Below are 22,353 nucleotides of genomic sequence, written 5' to 3' on the forward strand. Positions count from 1 at the left end.
AGGCATGGTCTCACCAAGGTCTTGTTGTTGCAAAGCATCTTTGTTCCAGGACTCAAATCTTCTCGCTTTGAAGGCTAACATGGCATTTGCCACCCTCACTGACAACCAACTTCACCTCATGCTCTCCCTGTCTTCTTGACATTACAATTAGTAAGCTGTTATAGTCCATACTGCAGATTGTATATCTATTTATGGACGGTGGACCAAGAGTTGATTAAGAAGACCGTTTTGTCCAAGATGGCTTTGAATGTTGTGTTGTTGAAGCTGTAGTCAGACAGTGAATGGTGAGTACTCCCCTCTACATTTGGTGAGCTGCACACTGCGAAGTTTCCTGCCTATGACCTGTTTATGCAGCCACATCAATTATGCGAATGCTCCAGTTTTGTCTCCTGCCAACAACACTCACAGGATCTTGCAGGTAATGGAATTCCATGATTTCCATCGCTGTACAGGATGTTGGTGAGACTGCCCCAGGAATATAGTGTACAATACTGTCCTCGGCGCTTGAGAAAAGATATAACATGAGAAGCAGTTCCGAGATTGCTGACTGCAGGAGTGCAGATATCACCTCATGAGGAACGCTGGGTCTTTCTCTAATGGAGTTCAGAATAATGAAGGGTGATCTTATTGAAAAGTATAAGACCCTGAGAGGAACTGACAGGGTGGATGCTGAGAGGATGCTTGCCCTGATGGGAGAGACTGGAACCAAAGGATGCAGTTTAAAATTAAGGTGCCTCCTGTTTAAGAAGGAAGGAATTGAAAAGGTATTTTTCTGATCATTGAAATCTCTTTCGGAGAGAGCAGGGAAACCAGGGATGTTGAATCTTTTATGGCAGAGTTTGCTAGATTCTTGATTGACTAGCGAGATATGTAAGTAAGATAGGATAGTAGACTTCACACCATAATCAGATCAAGTTAAAAATCACACAATGCCAGGTTACAGTCCAACCAGTTTATTTGGAGGCTGCAAGTTTTCAGAGTACTCCACCTTCATCAGATAGCTATGGAGCAGGATCGTAGCACACAGAATTTATAGTAGAGGATCAAAGTGTTATACAACTGATGTGATATATTGAACAAGCCTAGACTGCTGTTAGGTCTTTTGTCTTTTAGAATGGGTACCAGTTTTGATTCATTAATATGTTAATCCCAGAACTTCTTTTAAGTCACATTCCAGAGATAACAAAGTTTTATTAAAAAAGGTGATAGCTCAGCTCAGACAATTGTATGACACTTTGATCTTTTACTGTACATTCTATGAGGAGAAAGTGAGGTCTGCAGATGCCGGAGATCAAAGTTGAAACTTTATTGCTGGAACAGCACAGCAGGTCACCCACACAGACATGGGGAGAATGTGCAAACTCGACACAATCAGTCGCCCGAGGCGGGAATTGAACCTGGGTCTCTGGCGCTGTGAGGCAGCAGTGCTAACTGCTGTGCCACCGTGCCGCCCACTACTTCCAATTAAACCTGTTGGTTCCAATTGTACTTCCAATTAAACCTGTTGGACTATAACCTGGAGTTGTATGATTTTTAACTTTGTCCAGCCCAGTCGAACACCGGCTCCTCCACACCATAATCAGGTCAATCATGATCTTATCAGACAGCAGAACAGACTGAAGGGGCTTATCATTGCTCCTAATTCATATGGTTGTACACAAGATCTGTGAAACTGTGAACTGATCATTTTATAGCTTGCCCAATTAAACAGAGGAAATACTAACACATTACCAAATAAAATAACTGGATAGTAATCACACAGAACACATTTATTCACACTGGGCAAACAACAGATCAGCAGCACTACAAAAGTTATTTACCAGTCTTTTTATCCCCCCCCAAACCCCTCGCAAATAAGCACTGACTATGTATGGTTGTGTACATTCTTTCACCTTGCATCACTATTCGGTACTCTGGACTGCCAGACTCCTTAAAAGCAGGAAGCCAAGGTTATAACAGGTCAAAAAATTGCAGGAAGACAAATGGAACCCAGCTTCCATAATCCGACAGTTTTGGGAAACCTAACTGAGGAAATGCTTTCCAAGGGACCGTTGTGATGTTGAGTACGGGGCCTGTTGTTCAGAGTAAAATAACCAATGCAAGTTCCCTGCAATGAATTCTTCACATCAGTCAGAACCATTGTTACTTATTGTTGGCTTTGCATTCTAGTGGTCAAAAAACTGAACAAGCTCATAATGAAAAATGATACGGATGAGGTAAGTCTGCTGTTCAACTAACTAACCGTAATAACATCATTAAGAATTTATCACTTAAATGTAAGGTACTGTATATAATCACTGCTGGCAAGAAGAGAGCAAATCATGTTAAATCCATGAAATAGAAACATTTTGGCTCTTCAGTGCTAATCTACTTTTGCACATATGCCTTAGGTTTAATCATATCACAGGATTATAGTGCAAAAGGTAAAACTATATCCGAGCTGCAAATCTCCGATCGTAGTAAGATTTCCCTGCTTTTGTACTCAAGTCACTTTGCAGTAAAATTTAATCTATCATTGACTTCCCAATTGTTTGCTGAACCTGCATGTTCCTCTTATCCATCTCTCTGAATGTCAATATTTTAAAGTTCCATGCATTTAAAAAAAAATTCTACTTCTCTATTCTTATTACTAAAGTGAATTACTGCAGAATTTCCCAAACTATACTCCAACTGCCACCTTGTTGCCCATTGAATTATTTGGCCTGTACTCTTTACAGCCTCTTTGTATTCATTCTCAGATTTTGTTCCCTCCAGCGTTGTACCATTGAGCAAAAACTGCATTCATTACTCTCAGTCTCCTTGACTACATCATTAACACAGATTATAAATAGTTGAGGCCCCAGTGTTGCTCCTTGTGGTACTCAATTTATCTCTATGTTTTTTTTCCTGTCTGTTAATCAATCCATTTGTGCTAATATATTACCAACTTCATAAATTCTTATCTTGAGCTCTAACCTGTTGTATGGTAACCTTTTGAAAATCAATTATTATTATATATACTGGTTCTCCATTACCTACTATACTTAATTACATCTTCAAAAAAAATTAATACATTTATTAAAAACCATTTCCATTTCATAAGACCATTTGACTGTCTTATATTCTGACTCTGTCTTATATTTCAAGAATATTGCTATGATGCCCTTAATAAAATAATTTCTTAATATTACTCATTGTTTAGGTACATCTTGGCACAATTTATTTACAAATTTGTATGGAAAATGTTTGTAAATGAGAGACCATCTGAAATAAGCTGTGGAAGCTGGGAGACCTACGAGCACGGAAATTTATTATGTCTACGGAAGAGTTGACGTCAAACTCAAAAGACTACATTCTTTCAAAATAAATAAGTTAGTTGCATGTGTCTTTACATGTGCAAAGTCCACCCATTACTACTGTGCTCACTGGCACAGATTAATTCCACGTCTAATAACGTCTCAATGTTTGGAGTTCTCATCTTTGCTTTCAGATCTTTGTAATTTCTCCACGAGACAACTCTCTGTCAATGCTTTGTTCCATCATGCTGCAGTGGAGCATTTTGGGCAGGTTTACAAATTTCAAGGCAACACTCAAGTGCATTTTTTGTTGATAATGGTGTTGCCTCAGGGTGTTATCAGGTAGCACACTGTTGTTCATCTCGCTTTCTCGTTCTGTACCCCTGCCACCCCTTAATTTCCTCCCTCCAACAAATAAAGAGACTATTTGCTGAACATTTCAGTTGCCCTGTTAACTGCTCCTACATCATCCAATCTACACTCCTCTTGATTAGTGAAAGACAATTGCAAGGGTTACAGTATGCTTTTTGGAATTTATTTCTCTCGCATCCTATGGTGATTCTTTGATGTCCCCATTACCAGATGGATTCTTCATGGATGCTAGTTTCCTGCTACGCCCACTCCTTAATTCCACTGGCCTGGCATGACTCCTGATTTCGGGAGACATATGCCCTAACAATGACAATGAAAACTAGACATCGAAAAATAAGTTTTTGAAACAGTAACCACAAAATGAAGTGGGATAAATGCTCCATGCAAGAATCAACAAAACCTCAACAGATTGGCAGAGTCTTCTTTTAGATAACTGCACAAAAATAACACTTACGGAAGTCAGATGTGGGAGAGGTGAATACAAATTAATAGTGAGGAAACCAATGTGTGAGTAATCATGATGTAAAATAATTTTACATTTTGTGGATGAATGTATTTTCAAGAATAGATTTCTTGGACGAAAACTTCCATTCAAGAATTACAGGATTATCATTATTGTTGTCATACTTCAATTTACAGAATCAGTATACATTTGAGATTTAAATAAAACATGCATTGAAAATTAACTGAACATTTCTTATGTTCTTTATAGAGTCATACAGCATGGAAACAGACCCTTTGGTCCAACCAGTCCACATCGACCATGTTCCCAAACTACTCATGTCCCACCTGCCTATGCCTCCAAGCTGTTCCTATTCATTAACTTATACAAATGTCTTAAATGTTGTAACTGTACTTGCATCCACCACATTCTCTGGCAATTCATTCCACACACGAATCACCCTCCGTGTAAAAAAGCTGCCCCTCATATCCTTTTTAAATCTTTTTTCACTCACCTTAAAAATGTGTCCCCTACTTTTGAACTCCTCTACCCCAGGGAAAAGACCCTTATCATTCACCTTATTTATGCCATCTTATGATTTTATAAACCTCGATACGATCACCCCTCAAACTCCTACATTCCAGTGAAAAAAGTCATTGCCTATCCAGTCTATTTTTATATCTCAAACCCTCAATTCCTGGCAACATCCTGGTAAATCTTTTCTGAACCTTCCCCAGTTTATTAATACAATTCCTATAACTGGGCAACCAAACCTGGACAGTACCAGAGAAAAGGCCCCCAGAATGTCCTGTACAACCTCAACATAATGTTCCAACACCGATACTCAAAGGTCTGAGCAATAAAAACAAGTATGCTAAACACTCTCTTAACCACATTGTCTACCTGTGACACATTTAGTTTCACATCATATTAACGCCACAGTATGCAACACTATTGGCTAGGACATACAGGAAATTTTTAACTGTCCAATAGAACATGGCAGGACATCACTCGAGAAGGTATTTATAAATAAAGGTTTGTTTGCTTTATTGTTCTCAGTTGTGGTTCAATACTCACTGCCAGTCCCTGAGAAAGATACTTATAAGTTTAAGTTGCACTCCAGAGACTTTAGTGCATAATCTAAACTGAGATCTGAATTTTTACTTCTAAGGTAGACAGAATGAGTTGGGAATTTCTTTTTAGATTACTTAGCTTGGAAACAAGCCCTTCGGCCCAACAAGTCCACACCAGCCCTCCAAAGAGCAACCCACCCAGACCCATTCTTCACCTAACACTATGGGCAATTCAGCATGGCCAATTCACCTAACCTGCACATTTTTGGACTGTGGGAGGAAACCGGAGCACCCGGAAGAAACCCACGCAGACACAGGGAATTTCTTTGAGATTTATCAATTAAGCTGAATTTAGGATCTCCTGCTGAGACACTGATAAGTTGCGGAAAGGAGCCAACTATTAATAATAATAACCTTTAGGTTCCAGTGATCAAACACCTCTTAAAATTGTTGGAGCATACGTTTTCTGTTACGTTAAATAAAATACCTGTGTTATTTGAAGGGCCAGTGACTTAAATAACTTCACAGGCTACAGATACTATCCATCCTTCATGAGTATCTATGTCTCCTTGAATGATCCATAATTCCCACACAATGCACTTTCAGCTCCTGGCTATAGTAGAAGCATTAGGTTCAAATGGACCTGTTAGGCTCAGGTTTCCTGCATATGTGAGTCACATGCCTCCTCCCTTCTGTATCGGTGAAAATAGGACTTGTCAGAAATGCGGATGAGACTTCTCGATCTGAGTCTTGTCCACCATATTTGAAAATGTGTAGCATCACCACAACTTCATAAAAATCAGGGCCTGATCATCCAGTGCAATAGTGAAGGTGTGCTGCTCTATTGGAGATGCCCTATTTTACGTGAGAGCTTAAACCAAAGCCTATCTTTTCAGGTGGTTGTAAAGATCCCACTGCATTATTCAGGGCAAAGTTCCAGATGGAGCTGGCCATGAAACAGTCACAGAAGCCTCCCCTGCACATGTTTTGTGCAGCATTTACATAGGTTTTTCTGTCAAAATTAAAGCGGATTAGAGTGAGCTAATCTGGCCATACATCACACATTCTGGTTCAGGGACTTTGGTGTGTACAGGTTGGCTATTTTGTTTCCTCCATTACTCCAGGGACTACACTTCAAAAGTGCTTCATCGGCAATGAAGTGCATTGGGGTGCCCCATGGTTGAGAAAGGTCGCTACATAAATGCATGTTTGTCTTTCTTTCTTAAATTCTAGAAATAAATTGAACACTGCCTGCAGTGTTGGAAAAACCATTAAACATCTTTCAATGAACCACTTACATTCTGAAATCTTTATGGGAAAGATGTCAAGCAGCCTTAATTCTGTATTTCCCTGGTTGCAAATATCATAGAATTTAGTGCAATGAGTTATGGAAAATGGAATGAATATGAAAATATTTATACTCATGAAATAAATGCAGTTATAATATTTGCTGAGCTTTCCATGGAAAACACTGTCCATTTCAGGTTAGTTCTCAGGAGCAATTGCTCCCCAGTCTTTTGCAGAGTTCCCAAGATGAAGCACAGATCAGTGGGGTACTTTGACTATCCAAGGAGACCCCGGGTGCACTCCCAGCATAGACCTGTCTCTCATTTCCTAATCCCACCCACACTCCCTGGCTAATCCCTATACTGGAAAACAGACCAGGTACAAATTGGCAGGTTTTAAGGAACTATCAATTGTTGGGTCACTCATTTCTGACACTGAGGTCTGAGACCAAGTCATTCTGGAAAGTGGGGGAGGCCATGTCGTAAAAATATTATAACAAAGTCTTTACCAATATCCTAATTCTTAAGTGTTAAGATCTTCAAATCTCTGGGTTGTCTGGTTCCTATATGCCCCTAGTTCAATGCCCATTGCCAACTTTTCACAGATAAAACCTCTACTGGCCAGCTAATGAGGAAGGCAAGGTTAAAGGCTGGCATTATTGTCTACTTATTACATTACTATCCCTGGACCTGGTCCAAACATAAGCCTAATGATATTAAGGGCGGCCCAGTGGCTCAGTGGTTAGTCCTGCTGCCTCACAGCACCAGGGACCTAGGTTTGATCCCAACCTAGGGCAACCCTGTCTGTGTAGAGACTACACATTCTCCCTGTGTCTGTGTGGGTTTCCTCCCACAGTCCACAGATGTGCAGGTTAAGTGGACTGACTGTGCTAAATTGCCTATAGTGTCCCGGGATGTGCAGCCATGGGAACAATAGGGTTGGGGTGGGATGCTCTTCTGATGGTCAGTATAGAGTCCATGGCCAAATGGCCTACTTCCACACTGCAGGGAATTCTATGAAGCTGTCCATGTCTTGTATGGAAAATGTCAGCGATTGTTAGGATAATGTAATGGGGAAGCTTTAAACTTCTGCCTGGTTTACTTCTCATGTATCTGGAAACTAAAATACTCTTTAGGTACAGGGGACAGGAAGATCCACCCTGTCATGTGGTGTTACACAGTCCAATTAAACGGACTGCCTCATTTTACACCAGCACATCCTTGTACTTAATTTAAAAATTAATATATTTATTCTGATTTTTAAAATCAGTGTACACATCTTTTTTTCTGTCTGCTACATTTAACATGTACTAACCTTTTTTAAGATGGGTTAAAGTCTCTGCTAAAATAGTCAAATGAATAATCACGATCAACATTTACCTGCTCTTCCAATCAACAATAATTGTCAGACTATGTATTCCATACATGGGATATATCTTGCAACCAATCATGCAAGTAAATCAACTTCAAGATGATGAAGCTGCACTGATTTAAGTTTTAAATATTGGTGTCATGCTTAATTTGATTAAACTATAATGTAAGGTTGTAATTAAGACATTTTACAATCCAAGGCTGGTGACTACAAGAGTCCAAATGGCTTTAAGGTGCTTTAGAGGGGGAAATCAACTTAGTCTGGTCTACATTTTGATCGAACCTTGACTGCATTTGAAAATGGCCGAGAAACCACTCAGTTGTAGCAATTAGAAAAAGGTTCTCAGATCACCAGTTTCTCTGGTTAACGAGATATATACAAAAACTAGCTTGCAAAAACCCACACTCGCAGATGAACTAAATAGAAAAATGTAATCAACAAAAGTCCCTGTCTGACCACAGATTCTGAATCACACACCACCTATCACAGCAGCAAATGAGTTTCTAAAGCCTGAATAAAACATCTTTCCAGACGAAAGACAAAACAATCACTTCTTAAATTAAAGATCTGATAGGCAGTTTTCAATCTGTTACCCAATGTAAACTGACAATGAGAATCAAACCTGTGTTATAGAAACTACCCGGTCTTTCTACTCCTATTGACATCTTCCATTGCAAGTTGAAAATGTAAGCCTTTGTGTTATACTTATCAACATATTATCCCACAATGTGATGGAGACCCAAATGATTCAGAAGTCACTTTAATGTTGATGAACCATATTTGCCTTGTATTTCTTCAAACGTGACAACACGGTGGTTCAGTGGTTCGTACTGCTACCTCAACACCAGAGACCTGGGTTTGATTCCTCTCTTTGGGGACTGTCTGTTTGGGGTTTGCACATTCTCCCTGTGTCAGCATGGCTTTCCTCTGGGCACTCCAGTTTCCTCCCTCAGTCCAAAGATGTGCAAGTCTGTGCTAAATTGTCCCATCATGTCTGGGGATGTGTAGGTCAAGGGGATGGGTCTTGGTGGGATGTTTTTCAGAGACTCAATGGGCCAAACGGCCTGCTTCGATACTGTAGGGATTCTATTAATGCTCTTCTACATTTCTGTAAACAATAATAATCTGCATTTGTGTAGCACCTTTAATTTAATATATCCCACAGCATTTCACAGGTGCCCAAAACTGACATAAGCTGCAATCTAAACTTGTTAAAAATGCAAATTCTAAAAGGTAAAAATGGGGATTTGAGGTTGAGAGTGTAGCATAAGAGGTTAATAGCTATTATGCTAATACAGCAACTAGAATGTGTTATCAGTAATATCAGGTCACATGAAACAAGAGAGGGAGTGCTACTGAACCATATCTCTAAATAGTAAATAAATATTTATTTGTTTGTACTAGAATGAGTCTTCATCTACTAACCGCATACAGAACCTAGATGTGATACTTACAAAGACGGGGGGTAAACTTGTTAATAGGTTAGTTACAGAGCTTTGTGTGTAGCCAACTGCATGGCCAGCTGCAGCAAAGGCTAAAGGTGAGGGATAGACCCAAGGTTACATTGTAAAAGTGCCGAATTTGCAAAAGGGTTGTAGGATTGCCAGGCATTACTAAACTTGAAGTTTTGGAGGACAAGAAACCAATATAGATCAGTTAACACAAGGGGAGTTAGTGCAAATTAGGATACAGGCAGAAAAGCATTGGATGAACTCAAGCATTTGGAGGATGGAAGATTGGGAGACTGGCCTGGAGAGCTTTCTTTGGTGGTTACTGCAGCAAGACCTTACATTCTTGCCCCTGTGCAGGTAATGCAAATCAGCAAGTAAAAGCAATTTTCATATCATCATTAACTCTTCAAACCTCTGTTAGATTAGATTATCTACAGTGTGGAAACAGGCCCTTCAGCCCAACAAGTCCACACCGACCCTCAAAAGAGTAACCCACCCAGACCCATTTCCTTCTGACTAATGCACCTAACACTACGGGCAATTTAGCACGGCCAATTCACCTAACCTGCACATCTTTGGACTGTGGGAGGAAACCAGAGCACCTGAAGTAAACCCACGCAGACACGGGGAGAATGTGCAAACTCCACACAGACAGTCGCCCGAGCTGGAAACGAACCTGGGACCCTAGTACTGTGAGGCAGCAGTGCTAACCACTGAGCCACCACTCTTCTCCAAAAGTGCTTAAACACTGTCGAGACTGGACTTCATTCTTGAGGCAGTGACTAGGAGTAGGGGGAAGTTTACCCTCAAAAAGGGAAGAAATTAGGGAGTGAAACACAAAGGTGTCATTTGTTTTAGAGCATGGAGCACTTGGGGTGAAGAACCAATCATTTTTCATGTAGGGATGGTCACTCAATTTTTATAATGAGGTTACTTGCCTCGGCAACAACTCTAATAAAGTAATTCAGGAATTTCCCAATGTGGGCATTGGGACCAAGTGGAGTTGCAGGCTGAAAGTTTGGAGTTATGATATCTGAGGCAGCAAAGCTGTCATAGGTCTCTGACTGAGTTACAACAGCTATCCCCCCTGCTCTAACAAACTGCTACCTGCCGCACAGCAACCATACTCTCACAGCTCATACTGAAGACTTGTGACATTTTGACAGTGGAATAAAGTTTGGGAAGCACTGACCTAACAGGTAACAGGAGGAGGTGAGGCCTGCTGACTGCTGGTACTAACCCATTTCTCCAGACCCCACATACGGGACACTCCGCCATAAATTCTCCAAATTCCTCATAGCCTGATCTCCCCTAGTCCACCAACATTGCTTCTGATCTCCCACCCCAAACAGATATCCACACAGACAGACACAAGCACACAGAGACAGACACAAGCACACACACACACACGATCAAATCGCTGATCCCACGTTCCGTCCTTTCTGATTGCAATCTGTGTTCTCATGTTACAAGCTTAAAAATGTGTTGCTGGAAAAGCGCAGCAGGTCAGGCAGCATCAAAGGAGAAGCTTATGCCCGAAACGTCGATTCTCCTTCTCCTTTGATGCTGCCTGACCTGCTGCGCTTTTCCAGCAACACATTTTTAGGCTTTGATCCCCAGCATCTGCAGTCCGCACTTTCTCATGTTACAAGCCTAACCTCTCAGTTCACCTCTCATTCTGATTGTGTTTCTATTTCCCAGTTGTAGCCAATCGGCTCAAATTTTACCACAAATCAGCTAATGCCGTTTTTGGTGAGTTTCATAGAGGGGACCCCCACACCGCAAGGCTTATCTCGTATTCTCAGCTGAACATCCCAAACTCGCTTCATTCCCCATGGCACTCCACTCATGGTAGCATCCTAGTCACGCCAGGCAAAGCTACCAGCTATTGCCACTATTGCTGGGATCCTGGCACCGGCATTACCTGTAAAGTCCAGCCGTGCACCTGGATGCAGACTGGCACATTCCAAGCTCCAGGACTATGTGCTGAGGAATGCACTAAAGGTTGGGACAGCTGCCGCCAAGGTACAGTGGGGAAAGACCAATGTCGAAGGTCTTTCTGCTGAAGTGAAATGGGGATTCATTGTTATCAGGCCCTCCTAATGCCTCCAATACATGTAAATATAGTCTTGTAGAGGTAAGAAATGCCTTTGGCATGTTTGCTGGATACAGTCAAACTCTAATGTTTATTTGTTTCTTCATACGCAACTGTACAGAACCAAACTGCTTTACTGACTATGTATGACAAAGATACCTTACATTAATTTTATATTCTATATCATAAAAGGATATTTTCAAAATAATAAAGAAAAACACTGGGACCACAAACCTCAGCCCACAGCTGTCCGACACATTTCCTATCAATTACCCAAGAGAGGTCAAACAGAAGGAAACTGACATGTTTGAAGGAGACATAAAGGTCCTAGTGGACAGGACACGTGTGAACGCTGCCCAGGGAGTGAGTCATAGAATCCCTACAGTGTGGAAACAGGCCATTCAGCCCTACAAGTCCACACCGAGCCTCTGAAGAATAACCCACCCATACCAATTCCCCTATATTTACCTCTGACTAATGCACCTAACACTGTCGGCAATTCAATACGCCCAATTCACCTAACCTGTACATCTTTGGATTGTGGGAGGAAACTGGAGCATCCGAAGGAAACCCACGCAGACACGGGGAGAATGTGCAAACTCCAACAGATGTTCGCCCAAGAGTGGAATCAAATCTGGGTCCCTGGTGCTGTGAGGCAGCAGTGCTAACCACTGAAACACCCTGCCCTGAGCTGCTGGTGCCTGGAGTCCAAAACAAAAAGGCCAGAGCTGCAAGCGGCAAGCTAGAGTCATCATGTTCCTGCGCTAAATTTCAGGTTGGAATTGCGACTGTCTAGCTTATATCCCAGGAACGGAAAGCTGCATATCATTGAGGCGAGATTGTGGATTAACGTCCTCACTATTGCACAATGATGCATGCTTTATGGACAAGCCCAGACCCCCTCAAGATATATTAAGAAGGACGCCTAGCCCCTAACATTTTTTTCTTAGTTTTCGGGCAAATGTGAAGTGCCGTGTTCCAGATGCAATGCGATGGTCAAACTACTTGACATTAAGCAAAACACAATTTATTGAAACACTACAGTTAAAATACAACCAAAGAAAGAGGAATTTAGGAATTTGACTCAACTCTATTGGAAAACTTAAAAGAATAATAGACACAGTAACTATTACTAATTAACTGTTCCAATATAGTAGCATCCTTTAAACACAGCCTTTGGCAAAAAGGCAAATTCAGAAAAACAGATTTTATTTCACATGCAATCCAGCAGCCTTGGAAGCTAAACCCCGAGCTTTTGGCTGTAATTGAGAGAGAGGAAAATACCTTTTACTTCTTCAGCCCACAACAGTCACTGCTTAAAGTGAAACCCACGAACTAAAAGAAACTAGAAATCCTGGTCTGTGAGAGCTGGCCACACTCATCCAGATTGCTTCCATTGTTCCAACTTTATAAAAATCCCCAAAGCCTCACAAACTGTTTACTCTAGTGGTTTTGATAGACTGCTCATCACCTCTGCCTTACAAACTCTCTTCAAAATTAAACCAGGCCGAAATATCCTCTTAAAGCCACAGCATTGTCACAATTGGCTTTCACCACCCACCAACAAAAGTCTTGTCTCACCATTCAACATTTGGTTGGATTACCCTCATCATTCAGTGGCTGGGAGAGTCCACTCAAAGTTTCAGTCAGATACTGTTCTTAAATTTCAGCAGAACTCATAAACCATTCTTCTGGGTGTTTTGATTTCAAAACAGCTCACTCTGTCAGTCCCTCATTAGGAGAAAGTGAAGACTGCAGATGTTGGAATCCAGAGTCAAGAGTATGGTGCTGGAAAATCACAGCAGGTTAGGCAGCATCCGAGGAGCAGAAGAATTGACGTTTCGGGTATAAGCCCTTCATCAGGAATTGTGATGAAGGCCCGAAATCTTGATTCTCCTGCTCCTTGGATGCTGTCTGACCTGCTGTGCTTTTCCAACACCACACTCTTGACTCAGTCCCTCATTACCCTTAATTGGTCATGTAAGGACATCAATGGGTGAGAAGGTTCACCACAGACCTCCCTATCCCAAACCTATTTCAATGCAAGCAGGAAGACACAGAATATGAGGACATAAAAACACAAGAACTAGGAGCAGGAGTAGACCACATCTGGCCCTTCAAGCCTGCTCCGCAATTTAATAAGTTCACGGCTGAGCTTTTTATGGATTCAGCTTCACGTATGTGCCCTCTCACAGTAACCCTTAATTCCTTTATTGTTCAAACAATATCTATCTTGGCTTTAAAAATGTTTACTGAAGCAGCGTCAACTACTTTACTGGGCAAGGACAATACTATACCCATCTCCAAGCACATCACTAGCTCTATAGCCCCAATATTCTAGAAGGGAGAATTCTGAATTTCTTCCAATTGCATTTTCTTGCCATATCTAGTATGTCAAATCATTTTAAGTATTGATTAAGCCACCCCCTAATCTCCTGCTTCCAAGGCAACACAAATCATTGCAAGATTCCTCTTTGCTGCTTTGTGTCTTAACACTTACACATTAAAAGAATACTTATTTGAAGGTTTGCCTTCTTTCCACCTACAGTCACCTCTGTCATTTGATGCGCTCAATTGTCTATATTAGCTTAGAAAGCAGGAAGCACCATAGAACATGTCAATCAGGGGTGAGCATTTCCAGTAATGGAACATGTAAAACAAAAAAAAGGCACATTGTTAATTGTTGTCAATTTGTGGGCGCTGGGAGTGAAAAGCTTTTCACAAACTCTCAATGTTATTCTGATCATCGAAACACTACACAGTTTCTATGCCAAATTCAGTTTGCACTTGAACAGGAAATTCTGCAATTACAGCCCAACGACAACAGTCAGGCATTTACTTGCACGGTATATTTGTAAATTATCAAAGCACAAAGCAAGTACTATTCTTAGTCTAAAGTGTAGAACTTCAATTATATTAATTTTTTTTTCACTTCCTGGCAGACCGTAACTGATCAGTTTGGATGAAGAGTCAATGGACTTGAAACATTAACTCTATTGTCTCCCCACAGATGCTGCCAGACCTGTTGAATTTCTCCAGCAATTTCCGTTTTTATTTCAGATCAACAGCATCTGCAGTCCTTTGTTTTATTCACTGCTAAACTGTCAAGATTAAACTCCTGTTAACAAATCACCACCAATCACAAATAAAAATCATTCTCGGAAATGATAAAACTACCTCAGATTTTGGATGCCTTGATCTGTGTCTGCTGTTAGAATAAGGAATACAAAGAGCAATGTACACATATATACATTTTTTAATATATTGTCTGTACTGTAGGGTACACACTTTTTTGCCTAAAGGGACAAAGAAACTTTTACTCATCTCATAGATTTTCCTGAGCATAACACACCTCACAGTGAAATAAACAGAGGACTATTAGCCTCTCAAGTGCAAATAACTCTGCTGGTTTTTATTCCTCCAATCAAAGGAGCATTTAAAAAACAAATCCTGATAGCAAGCTAAAATTCTTGGAATAAAATATTTTATTTTCTTCTTCCAAAAAGGAAAAAATAACAGAACATGTCTTTATATCCCAACTTTGACAGCTTCAAGACATTCCATAATAATTCACAGCTACCTTTCAGGTGAAATGCACAATAGCAGCCGTGTCTGCTCTCATAATGTTAAAAATCTTGGAGATTTGACTAAGGGGATGGAATTTTTTCCAAATGACCTAGCCCACATTTAGCCCTTCCTGAAGAAGGGCTTATGCCCGAAACGTCGATTCTCCTGTTCCTTGGATGCTGCCTGACCTGCTGCGCTTTTCCAGCAACACATTTTTAGCCCACATTTAGCCCTTGCTCAATACCCTTAAACAGTTTATCCAATCATCTATCTTGTTTTTAAGACTTTGTAATGCAGATTGGCTGTTGTATATCCCAACATTACTTTTTGAACTGTAATAACCATTGTAATTTTGTTAGCTGTGCATAGATTTAGAACACCTTGAGATTTTTACATCTGCAAATTTTTTACCTTCCCTGAGAAGCAATAATCTTTTTGTCAACTGTTCAATTAAATTTAGCATTAATCTGGACAAAATTACAGCACTGGTTTGGTCTTGTATAAATGCAAGTCCTTTCATTTGTGGTGACATGTGACTCAGTGGTTAGCATTGCTACCTCACAGGGTTCAACTCTAGCCTTGGATGGCTATCTGTATGGAGCATGCTTTCCCTATGCCCGTGTCAGTTTCTACCAGATGCTCTGATTTCCTCCCACAGACCAAAGATGTTCAGATTCGGTGGATTAGCCATTATAAACGCTAGAGTTATTGGGGTAGGGTGGGGGGGGGGGGGGGGGCTGGGTCTGGGTGGGATGCTCTTTGGAGGGTCTGTGCAGACTCAATGGGCTGAATGACCTCTTTCCATGCTGAAGGGATTTGAATCAAATACTGTGTCGCCACTAAATTACAGGAAAATATGACAGATAATCATTTTTCGTGTTACGGCATGAAGGAAAAGTGCTGGCCAAGACAATTAGTCAAAAGGCCTTTGCTCCCCTCAAATAGTGGGATCATTTTTGAGGGGGCATTTGGAGCCTTGGTTTCTTATCTGAAAGACTCTGGCAGTGTAGTATTCCGTCAGTACTGCCCTGAAGCTTTTAGTTTGTTCTTGTGAATTATATGTTTGAATTTAGAGAGGTGACAAGATGATAAGTCATTCACTCTGGCCTCAAGAAAATGGATCAGAATTTTTTCCAAATTCCAAAATGCTGAGAACTTTGGACCAGCTGAGATATCTTGGGGTCTAAGTACAGAAATCAATAAAAGTCAGTAGGCAGGTAGAAATGTATATAAGAGCTTAATGAAATCATAGAATCCCTGCACTGCAGATACAGGCCATTCAACCCAACAAGTCCACACTGTCTCCAAACAGTATCCCACCCAGACCCATTCCCCTACATATTACTCTACATTTACTCCTGACTAATGCACCTAAACCACACCCCTGAACACTCCAGGGAATTTAGCATGGCCAGTTCACCTAACCTGCTCATCTTTGGATTGTGGGAGGAAACCGGAGCGCCCGAAGAAAACCCACGCAGACACGGGGAGAATGTACAAACTTCACAAATAGTCGCGTGAGGCTGGAATTGAACCTGGGTTCCTGGCGCTGTGAGGCAGCAGTGCTAATCACTGAGCCACCGTGCTGCCCCAATGCTGGGTATTGGATCAAAACAATGCAATACAATGGGGCAAAAATGAAAACATAAAAACACAAAACACCACATCCCAGGCAGAATATATTGGGTCTGACTGGGATGCAGTACAGTTTATCAGAGTAGTACCCGAGCTAAAAGGTGTTGTCCAGACCAGGTTTCTATTCCCTTGAATGTAGAAGTAAGAAGGGTGATCTAATTGAAGCTGATTATCAAATCCTATCCCCATCAAATACATTAAATTGAAGTTATTTCCTCTGGTGGGAGTCTAGAACACATCTTATAATAGGGAGCACTCTTCATAAATATTTAATTGGCTCTAACATGCTTTGGTATTCCCTGTGATCATGAAATATGCTATATAAGCATACTCTTTCTCCAATGTTCTCTAATCTACCTTTGTAACTTCTGTTCACACATTCCTGCACAACCAAGCAGAACCATGTTCAGAGAAAAACATCCTAAGTGTAAACAAGACTGAGGCTGTAGTTTAAAGTGAATGGGTTTCATTTTCAGCCAGTGACCACAGAACAGGTTTCTGGATTTGAGACAATTGGCAATACACAGTGATCTACTTTTAGGAGCTATCTTGATGCCAGTACTAGGAAGTACTGGAAGGTTGCATTGCACCAATTATGGACATGCAGAACAACTTCTCAGTGCCTACTGTCTGAAATAGCATTGCCTATCTGGCATATATATTTACTGGATGTGGGGGAAGGTATAACATTACTTCACAAATAGGAAGATGCAGCAACAGAAAAGGCCGCCAGGTTCTTTCTGGTCAGTGTCATCGCACATCAAATATTTTCTCATGTCAAAAACTGATTCCTCTAATATCTCCAAACACTATTCAGTTACACAGTCTCCTCACGGAATCTAGGCTGGGGAATCTACAACACTGGGGTATAGTCTCAGGGTAGGAGGAAAACCATTTAGTACTGAGAATAGGAGAAGTTTCTCACTTGAGTGTTTTGAATCTTGTGGCTGTTCCATTGTCGAATATATGTAAAGCTGAGATAGACAGATATTTGGTCTCGGGAAATCAAGGGATGTGGGAAGTAGACAGTAAGATGAAGTTGAGGTATACGATTAGCTGTAATGGTCCTCAATGGCATTCACCTCCTTCACCATTGATGTGTCATAGCTGCCTCTGGTACCATCTATAAGATGTACTGCAGCAACTCACCCACGCCTCCTCAGTAGTATCTTTCAAACTTACAGCCTCTACTGCCTAGGAGAACTAGGGCATTGAGCACAGAGAAAACACCACCTGCAAATAAATCTTCAAGTTGCATGCCTCTCTGTTGTCACTTTCACATTAACTGTGTTTTAATTATATACAGGATGTTGAGCATTAATTGGGGATTCACTTTTACTCCTATAAATAGGACACAGACTGAAAATATGGTTGTTTTGTTAGCAGGTGTATGGTTTAAATATGTATCACTTCAAATAAATGTTCATAAAAAAGTGTGCAAAGACTGGTTCCAGTTCCATCCTTCACTCACTGGCTTTCTGAAACATATCAGCAAACTGGGGGGACAAAAAAAAATCACCATTTTACCACTATTGCTGGGCTAGAATTCTGGAATTCTTAGCCTTCTAGTACAAAAAAATGCCCAGGATTGCAGCAGTTCAAGAAAGCAGCTTATTACCACATTTACATGGACAATTTGGGATGGGGAAACAAATTATTGCTCCAGTAAGAACTCCAACATGCCATGAACAAATGATTAAAAGTGGTCTAGCTACACACCCCAAGAGCTTCTTTACTACTTTGCAGATTGTGCTTAGGCATTAATAACTCGTGCAGCAGAAAACACCATCTCCACCCATCCATCTCGATCCAATATTGTGCCAGATAGTCTTTGCCTGACTATTTTGTATTTTAAGCTAATTGTTTCCTTTCTTTTCCAATCTAAAAACATGATATGTCAGAGTAATCAGTCAAGGGAAAACAAGAGAGCACATTCCCATTAATGATAAGACTTAGAGCAAAAAATTAAAATCCTGAAAATAGTTTGCCATCACTGATCCTCTTAGATGCAAACACCCTGTAATTTCTATTTGGCCTGCAGCTAACTTTAGAGACATCCCACACCAGTCCAACAATCCGATGAAAAGGGCCATCTGATACACAAGTCCAGCATAAATACAAAACTGGCATTAGAGTCTTACACTTCTCTCAGACCCTAATTAGTGAATCAGTGGCTGCTGGTGAGCTACTCCACAAAGATGAAAGTCCCACAGTGTACGAATACTGTTCAGGATGCTTGGAACTGTTCATCATTTACTGCTGAGACAGTCAGTTTATTCTATTGATGGCCTGTTTCTAATAGAAAGAAACTAAGCATTTCATTAAATCTATTATTGAATGGTTCCCACTGCTGCAAACAATTTTAGGTGAGAATTCACAGTGATTAATCCAGTCCAACAGTGTAGATGAAAGTTCCCAGTGGTATTTAAGTACTTTAAAAAATAAAATAGATTCTATGAACTGGTGTGTAAGCATGCTCAGAACTCAAAAATCAAACCACTTATTTTGAGATTGTTTGATATGAATTTGAGTAAATTTGCTTACACTATACCAGCTAAAATAAACTCTGCTTTAGTCAGCACAAAAATCACATATTTAACAACTAGGTTTCAATGTGTGGGTATCAATTTTTATTTGGTTGCCCATTTTTGAGGATATTTATGAAGCGAAATTCCTCTTCAATTAAAGTGGAAAGCACACAACACATTCTGCAACATATAAGGTTACAAATGAAATTTCCTTCTCAAAAAATCCAGACTTCAATTTCAATTGATTTTGTTAGCAGGTCATTCATTATTGAGGCAAAATAATTATACGTTATTTGTTACATGTGTGACAAAAGCTATCTCCCTTCCTGGTTTTCTTGCAGGAGTTGGTATCAGCAACTTGCTGTTTAAATTCTCAAGCCACAAATGACTGCTCCTCAGCAAATTTCTAGGTTTATAATTAGTCTGGAATAGAAAATGAACATTATAAACGTCAGCCCACTCGAAATAACCCAATCAAACCCAAGCAAGGAATTCATCCCTGCTCTCCACGATTTCTTGAGAGTGTTAACTCTAATGAAGAAAAAGAGAGAAAATGAACTGCTTATATATTTTAATAAAAGACTGCAAAGTCTAGAAATAAGATCCAAAAATGATGCAGCATATCAGTCAGGATTTGGGAAGGGATTCCATGCCCAGAATTTAATCTAAATTTTTCGATGCTGATAGGCTTGCTGTTCCATTTCAGTGACTTCTTGTAGAGAGTGTGAGCAGTCAGAGTTGGGTTACAAAGAAGCGCTGACCCAAATGACAACACTGAAATTCCATTTACATCCATAATGTGTATGTCACTAGTTTGGATGCTGCCTTTGCTAGATAGTTAGAACAGTAGGGGGAAGTAAGAGTTAAAAGTGAAGTTGAGGGAATAAAATGAGGGAACGAGTTCTTGAAATGTGATCCTCTGGACTAAAATCACAGAATCCCTAAGGTGTGGAAGCAGGCTATTAACCCTGTCAAGTCCACACTGACCCTCTGAAGGGCATCCCACCCAAACCCACCCCCTACCCAGTAACTCCACATTTCCCATTGCTAATCCACCTAGCCTGCACATCCCTGGATGCTATGGGAATTTATCACTGCCAACCGATCTAACCTGCACAGACTTGGACTGTGGGTGGAAACCCACGCAGACACAGGAAGAATGCACAAACTTCACACTGGCAAGTCACCTGAGGGTGGAATCAAACCCATGTCCCTGGCGCTGTGCTTAAAAAGAACATGACATGGAGGCGTCGGGGTTGGACTGGGGTGGACAAACCTTTTAAAAATCACACAACACCAAGTTACAGTCCAACAGCTTTATTTGCAAGCACTAGCTTTCAGAGCGCTGCTCCTTCATCAGGTGAGACAGCTGCCTGATGACAGAGCAATGCCCTGAAAGCTTGTGCTTCCAAATCAACCTGTTGGACTGTAACCTGGTGTTGTGTGATTTTTAACTAAAATTAATATGTGGATGTCTGTCGGCAATGCCAACATCAACAAAGCAATGTTGCAATGTCAGAAACACAGCAGCCAATTTGTGACTGGGAAGTAGAGTGATAGTCAGATCTGATCTTGTGGTTTTGATTGAGAGATACACATTGACCTGGTCACAGACAATAACTCCTGTGCTGTTTTTTGAAAGTGTGCCATAACGTCTTTCTGAGGGGCTGTGGGAGGGGGTGGACGGGTGGGAGTGCAACATCTCACACAACAGGAAGTTTGTGACATGATCAATGCCATTTTATTTCCGCCTAATCTCCTCCTAAGTGTGTGAATTTGTTATTGTGAGATTCTCCCCAACACTGCAGGATTACACTGAGTTTTGTAAACTTTATTTAGAAACAGAGGTGTTGCTCAGACGAAATAAAACAAAAACCGCTACAAATTCTGGAAATATGATTCAAACGCTGAAAGTATCCGAAATACACAGCAGATCAGCTAGGCGTTTGGGTAAGGTTTCCATGCCCAGGATTCAACCCCAGACTTTTGTCCTTTCAGTAGCTGACAGACTTGCTGTCCAGGGAGGGTGGGAGCAGATGAGCTCTAACACAAAGGATATAAAAATGTATGGTCTCACACACGTCCCTTAAACTGGGAATAAAATCCCGAACTGTGGACTGCAAACAGGGGAACAAGAACACTGTCTTGTACAAAAGGTGGAGAGACCTCGCTGAACTGAGGGGGTGGGCGGGGGAGCTGTAAGGCAGTTTATGTGCAAAAGCTCACATCAGTGTGAGAATAGTTCGGAGAATACATCAGTCAGTGTAAAACATGTGGATCAGAGGAAGCAGCACTCACACCATTAAGACAGCAGCGACAATTAAAAAAAGAGGACCCTTGCTTGAGTCAGTTTGGAGAAGACAAAGCAAGGCAGTTTATGTGCAAAAGCTCACATCAGTGTGAGAATAGTTGGGAGAATACATCAGTCAGTGTAAAACATGTGGAACAGAGGAAGCAGCACTCACACCATTAAGACAGCAGCGACAATTAAAAAAAGAGGACCCTTGCTTGAGTCAGTTTGGAGAAGACAAAGCAGAAACCGCGGAACGACTGAGAATTGGTTTAAATCTTACCTCGGGTTTGAGTTCCTTGTGCGGACACTTGCATGGGATGTCTTCATGCAATTCAGTCTCGGTGCACGTTGACTGCAGTCAGTAACAAACAGCCAGACGGCTTCAGGCTACCCTTTGTTTCCTCCTGGCTGTGATGCCACACCTTGCGGCTTGGTTTGGCCACACAGTGCTGTCCAGGGACATTTTGCAAGCAACTTCCCCAACCTGCACAGCCTCTGGTGTGATCTGATCCCCACTGCACTGCACGCCACACACTCTCTCTCTCTGTATACCATCAGGCAGCAGCATCAACTTTTATCCCCCCCTCCCCATGTGTGTAACTCAATCCCAGCCCCGCTCTATAACTTCCACTTTACCACAGCACGATTGGCTACGGCACACATCAGATGGTTTCATTTATATCTGTCCAGGAGCTCTCCCCCGTGAGATAGCCCGTTAGCAACATGTTTGCACGACACCAGATGTCATCGGTGGGTAACATTTCAGGGGAGGGAGGACACGGAATCTCACCATTTCTGTTCAGCCACCGCCCAGTTAAGACGACCAGGTTTTGATTTTTTTTTTGCAACTTCGAATCGCAGCGAGAAAAAAAAAGTTTAAAATCGTGTTTTTGCTGCTTCTTTAATCGTTAATTTCTGGAGGGACTTGCATTTTCGAGGGATTCCGGTCCGAAATGAGAGGAAG

At 41.2% G+C, this 22,353-nt stretch overlaps 1 protein-coding gene across 1 annotated transcript in view; it reads right to left on the bottom strand.

Annotated features, from left to right (window-relative positions):
- lpar4 (lysophosphatidic acid receptor 4) overlaps window positions 1-22,106 on the bottom strand; it is a 49,495-nt gene extending 27,389 nt beyond the window's left edge. Inside the window, exon 1 of the mRNA XM_043704455.1 lies at window positions 21,670-22,106. The gene's annotated coding sequence lies outside the window, so the exon portion shown is untranslated. The remainder of the gene's footprint in view (window positions 1-21,669) is intronic.
- Between the last annotated feature and the right edge of the window lie 247 nt (window positions 22,107-22,353).

Source organism: Chiloscyllium plagiosum, chromosome 15 (genome assembly GCF_004010195.1).
Source record: "Chiloscyllium plagiosum isolate BGI_BamShark_2017 chromosome 15, ASM401019v2, whole genome shotgun sequence".
Classification (NCBI taxonomy): Eukaryota; Metazoa; Chordata; class Chondrichthyes; order Orectolobiformes; family Hemiscylliidae; genus Chiloscyllium; species Chiloscyllium plagiosum.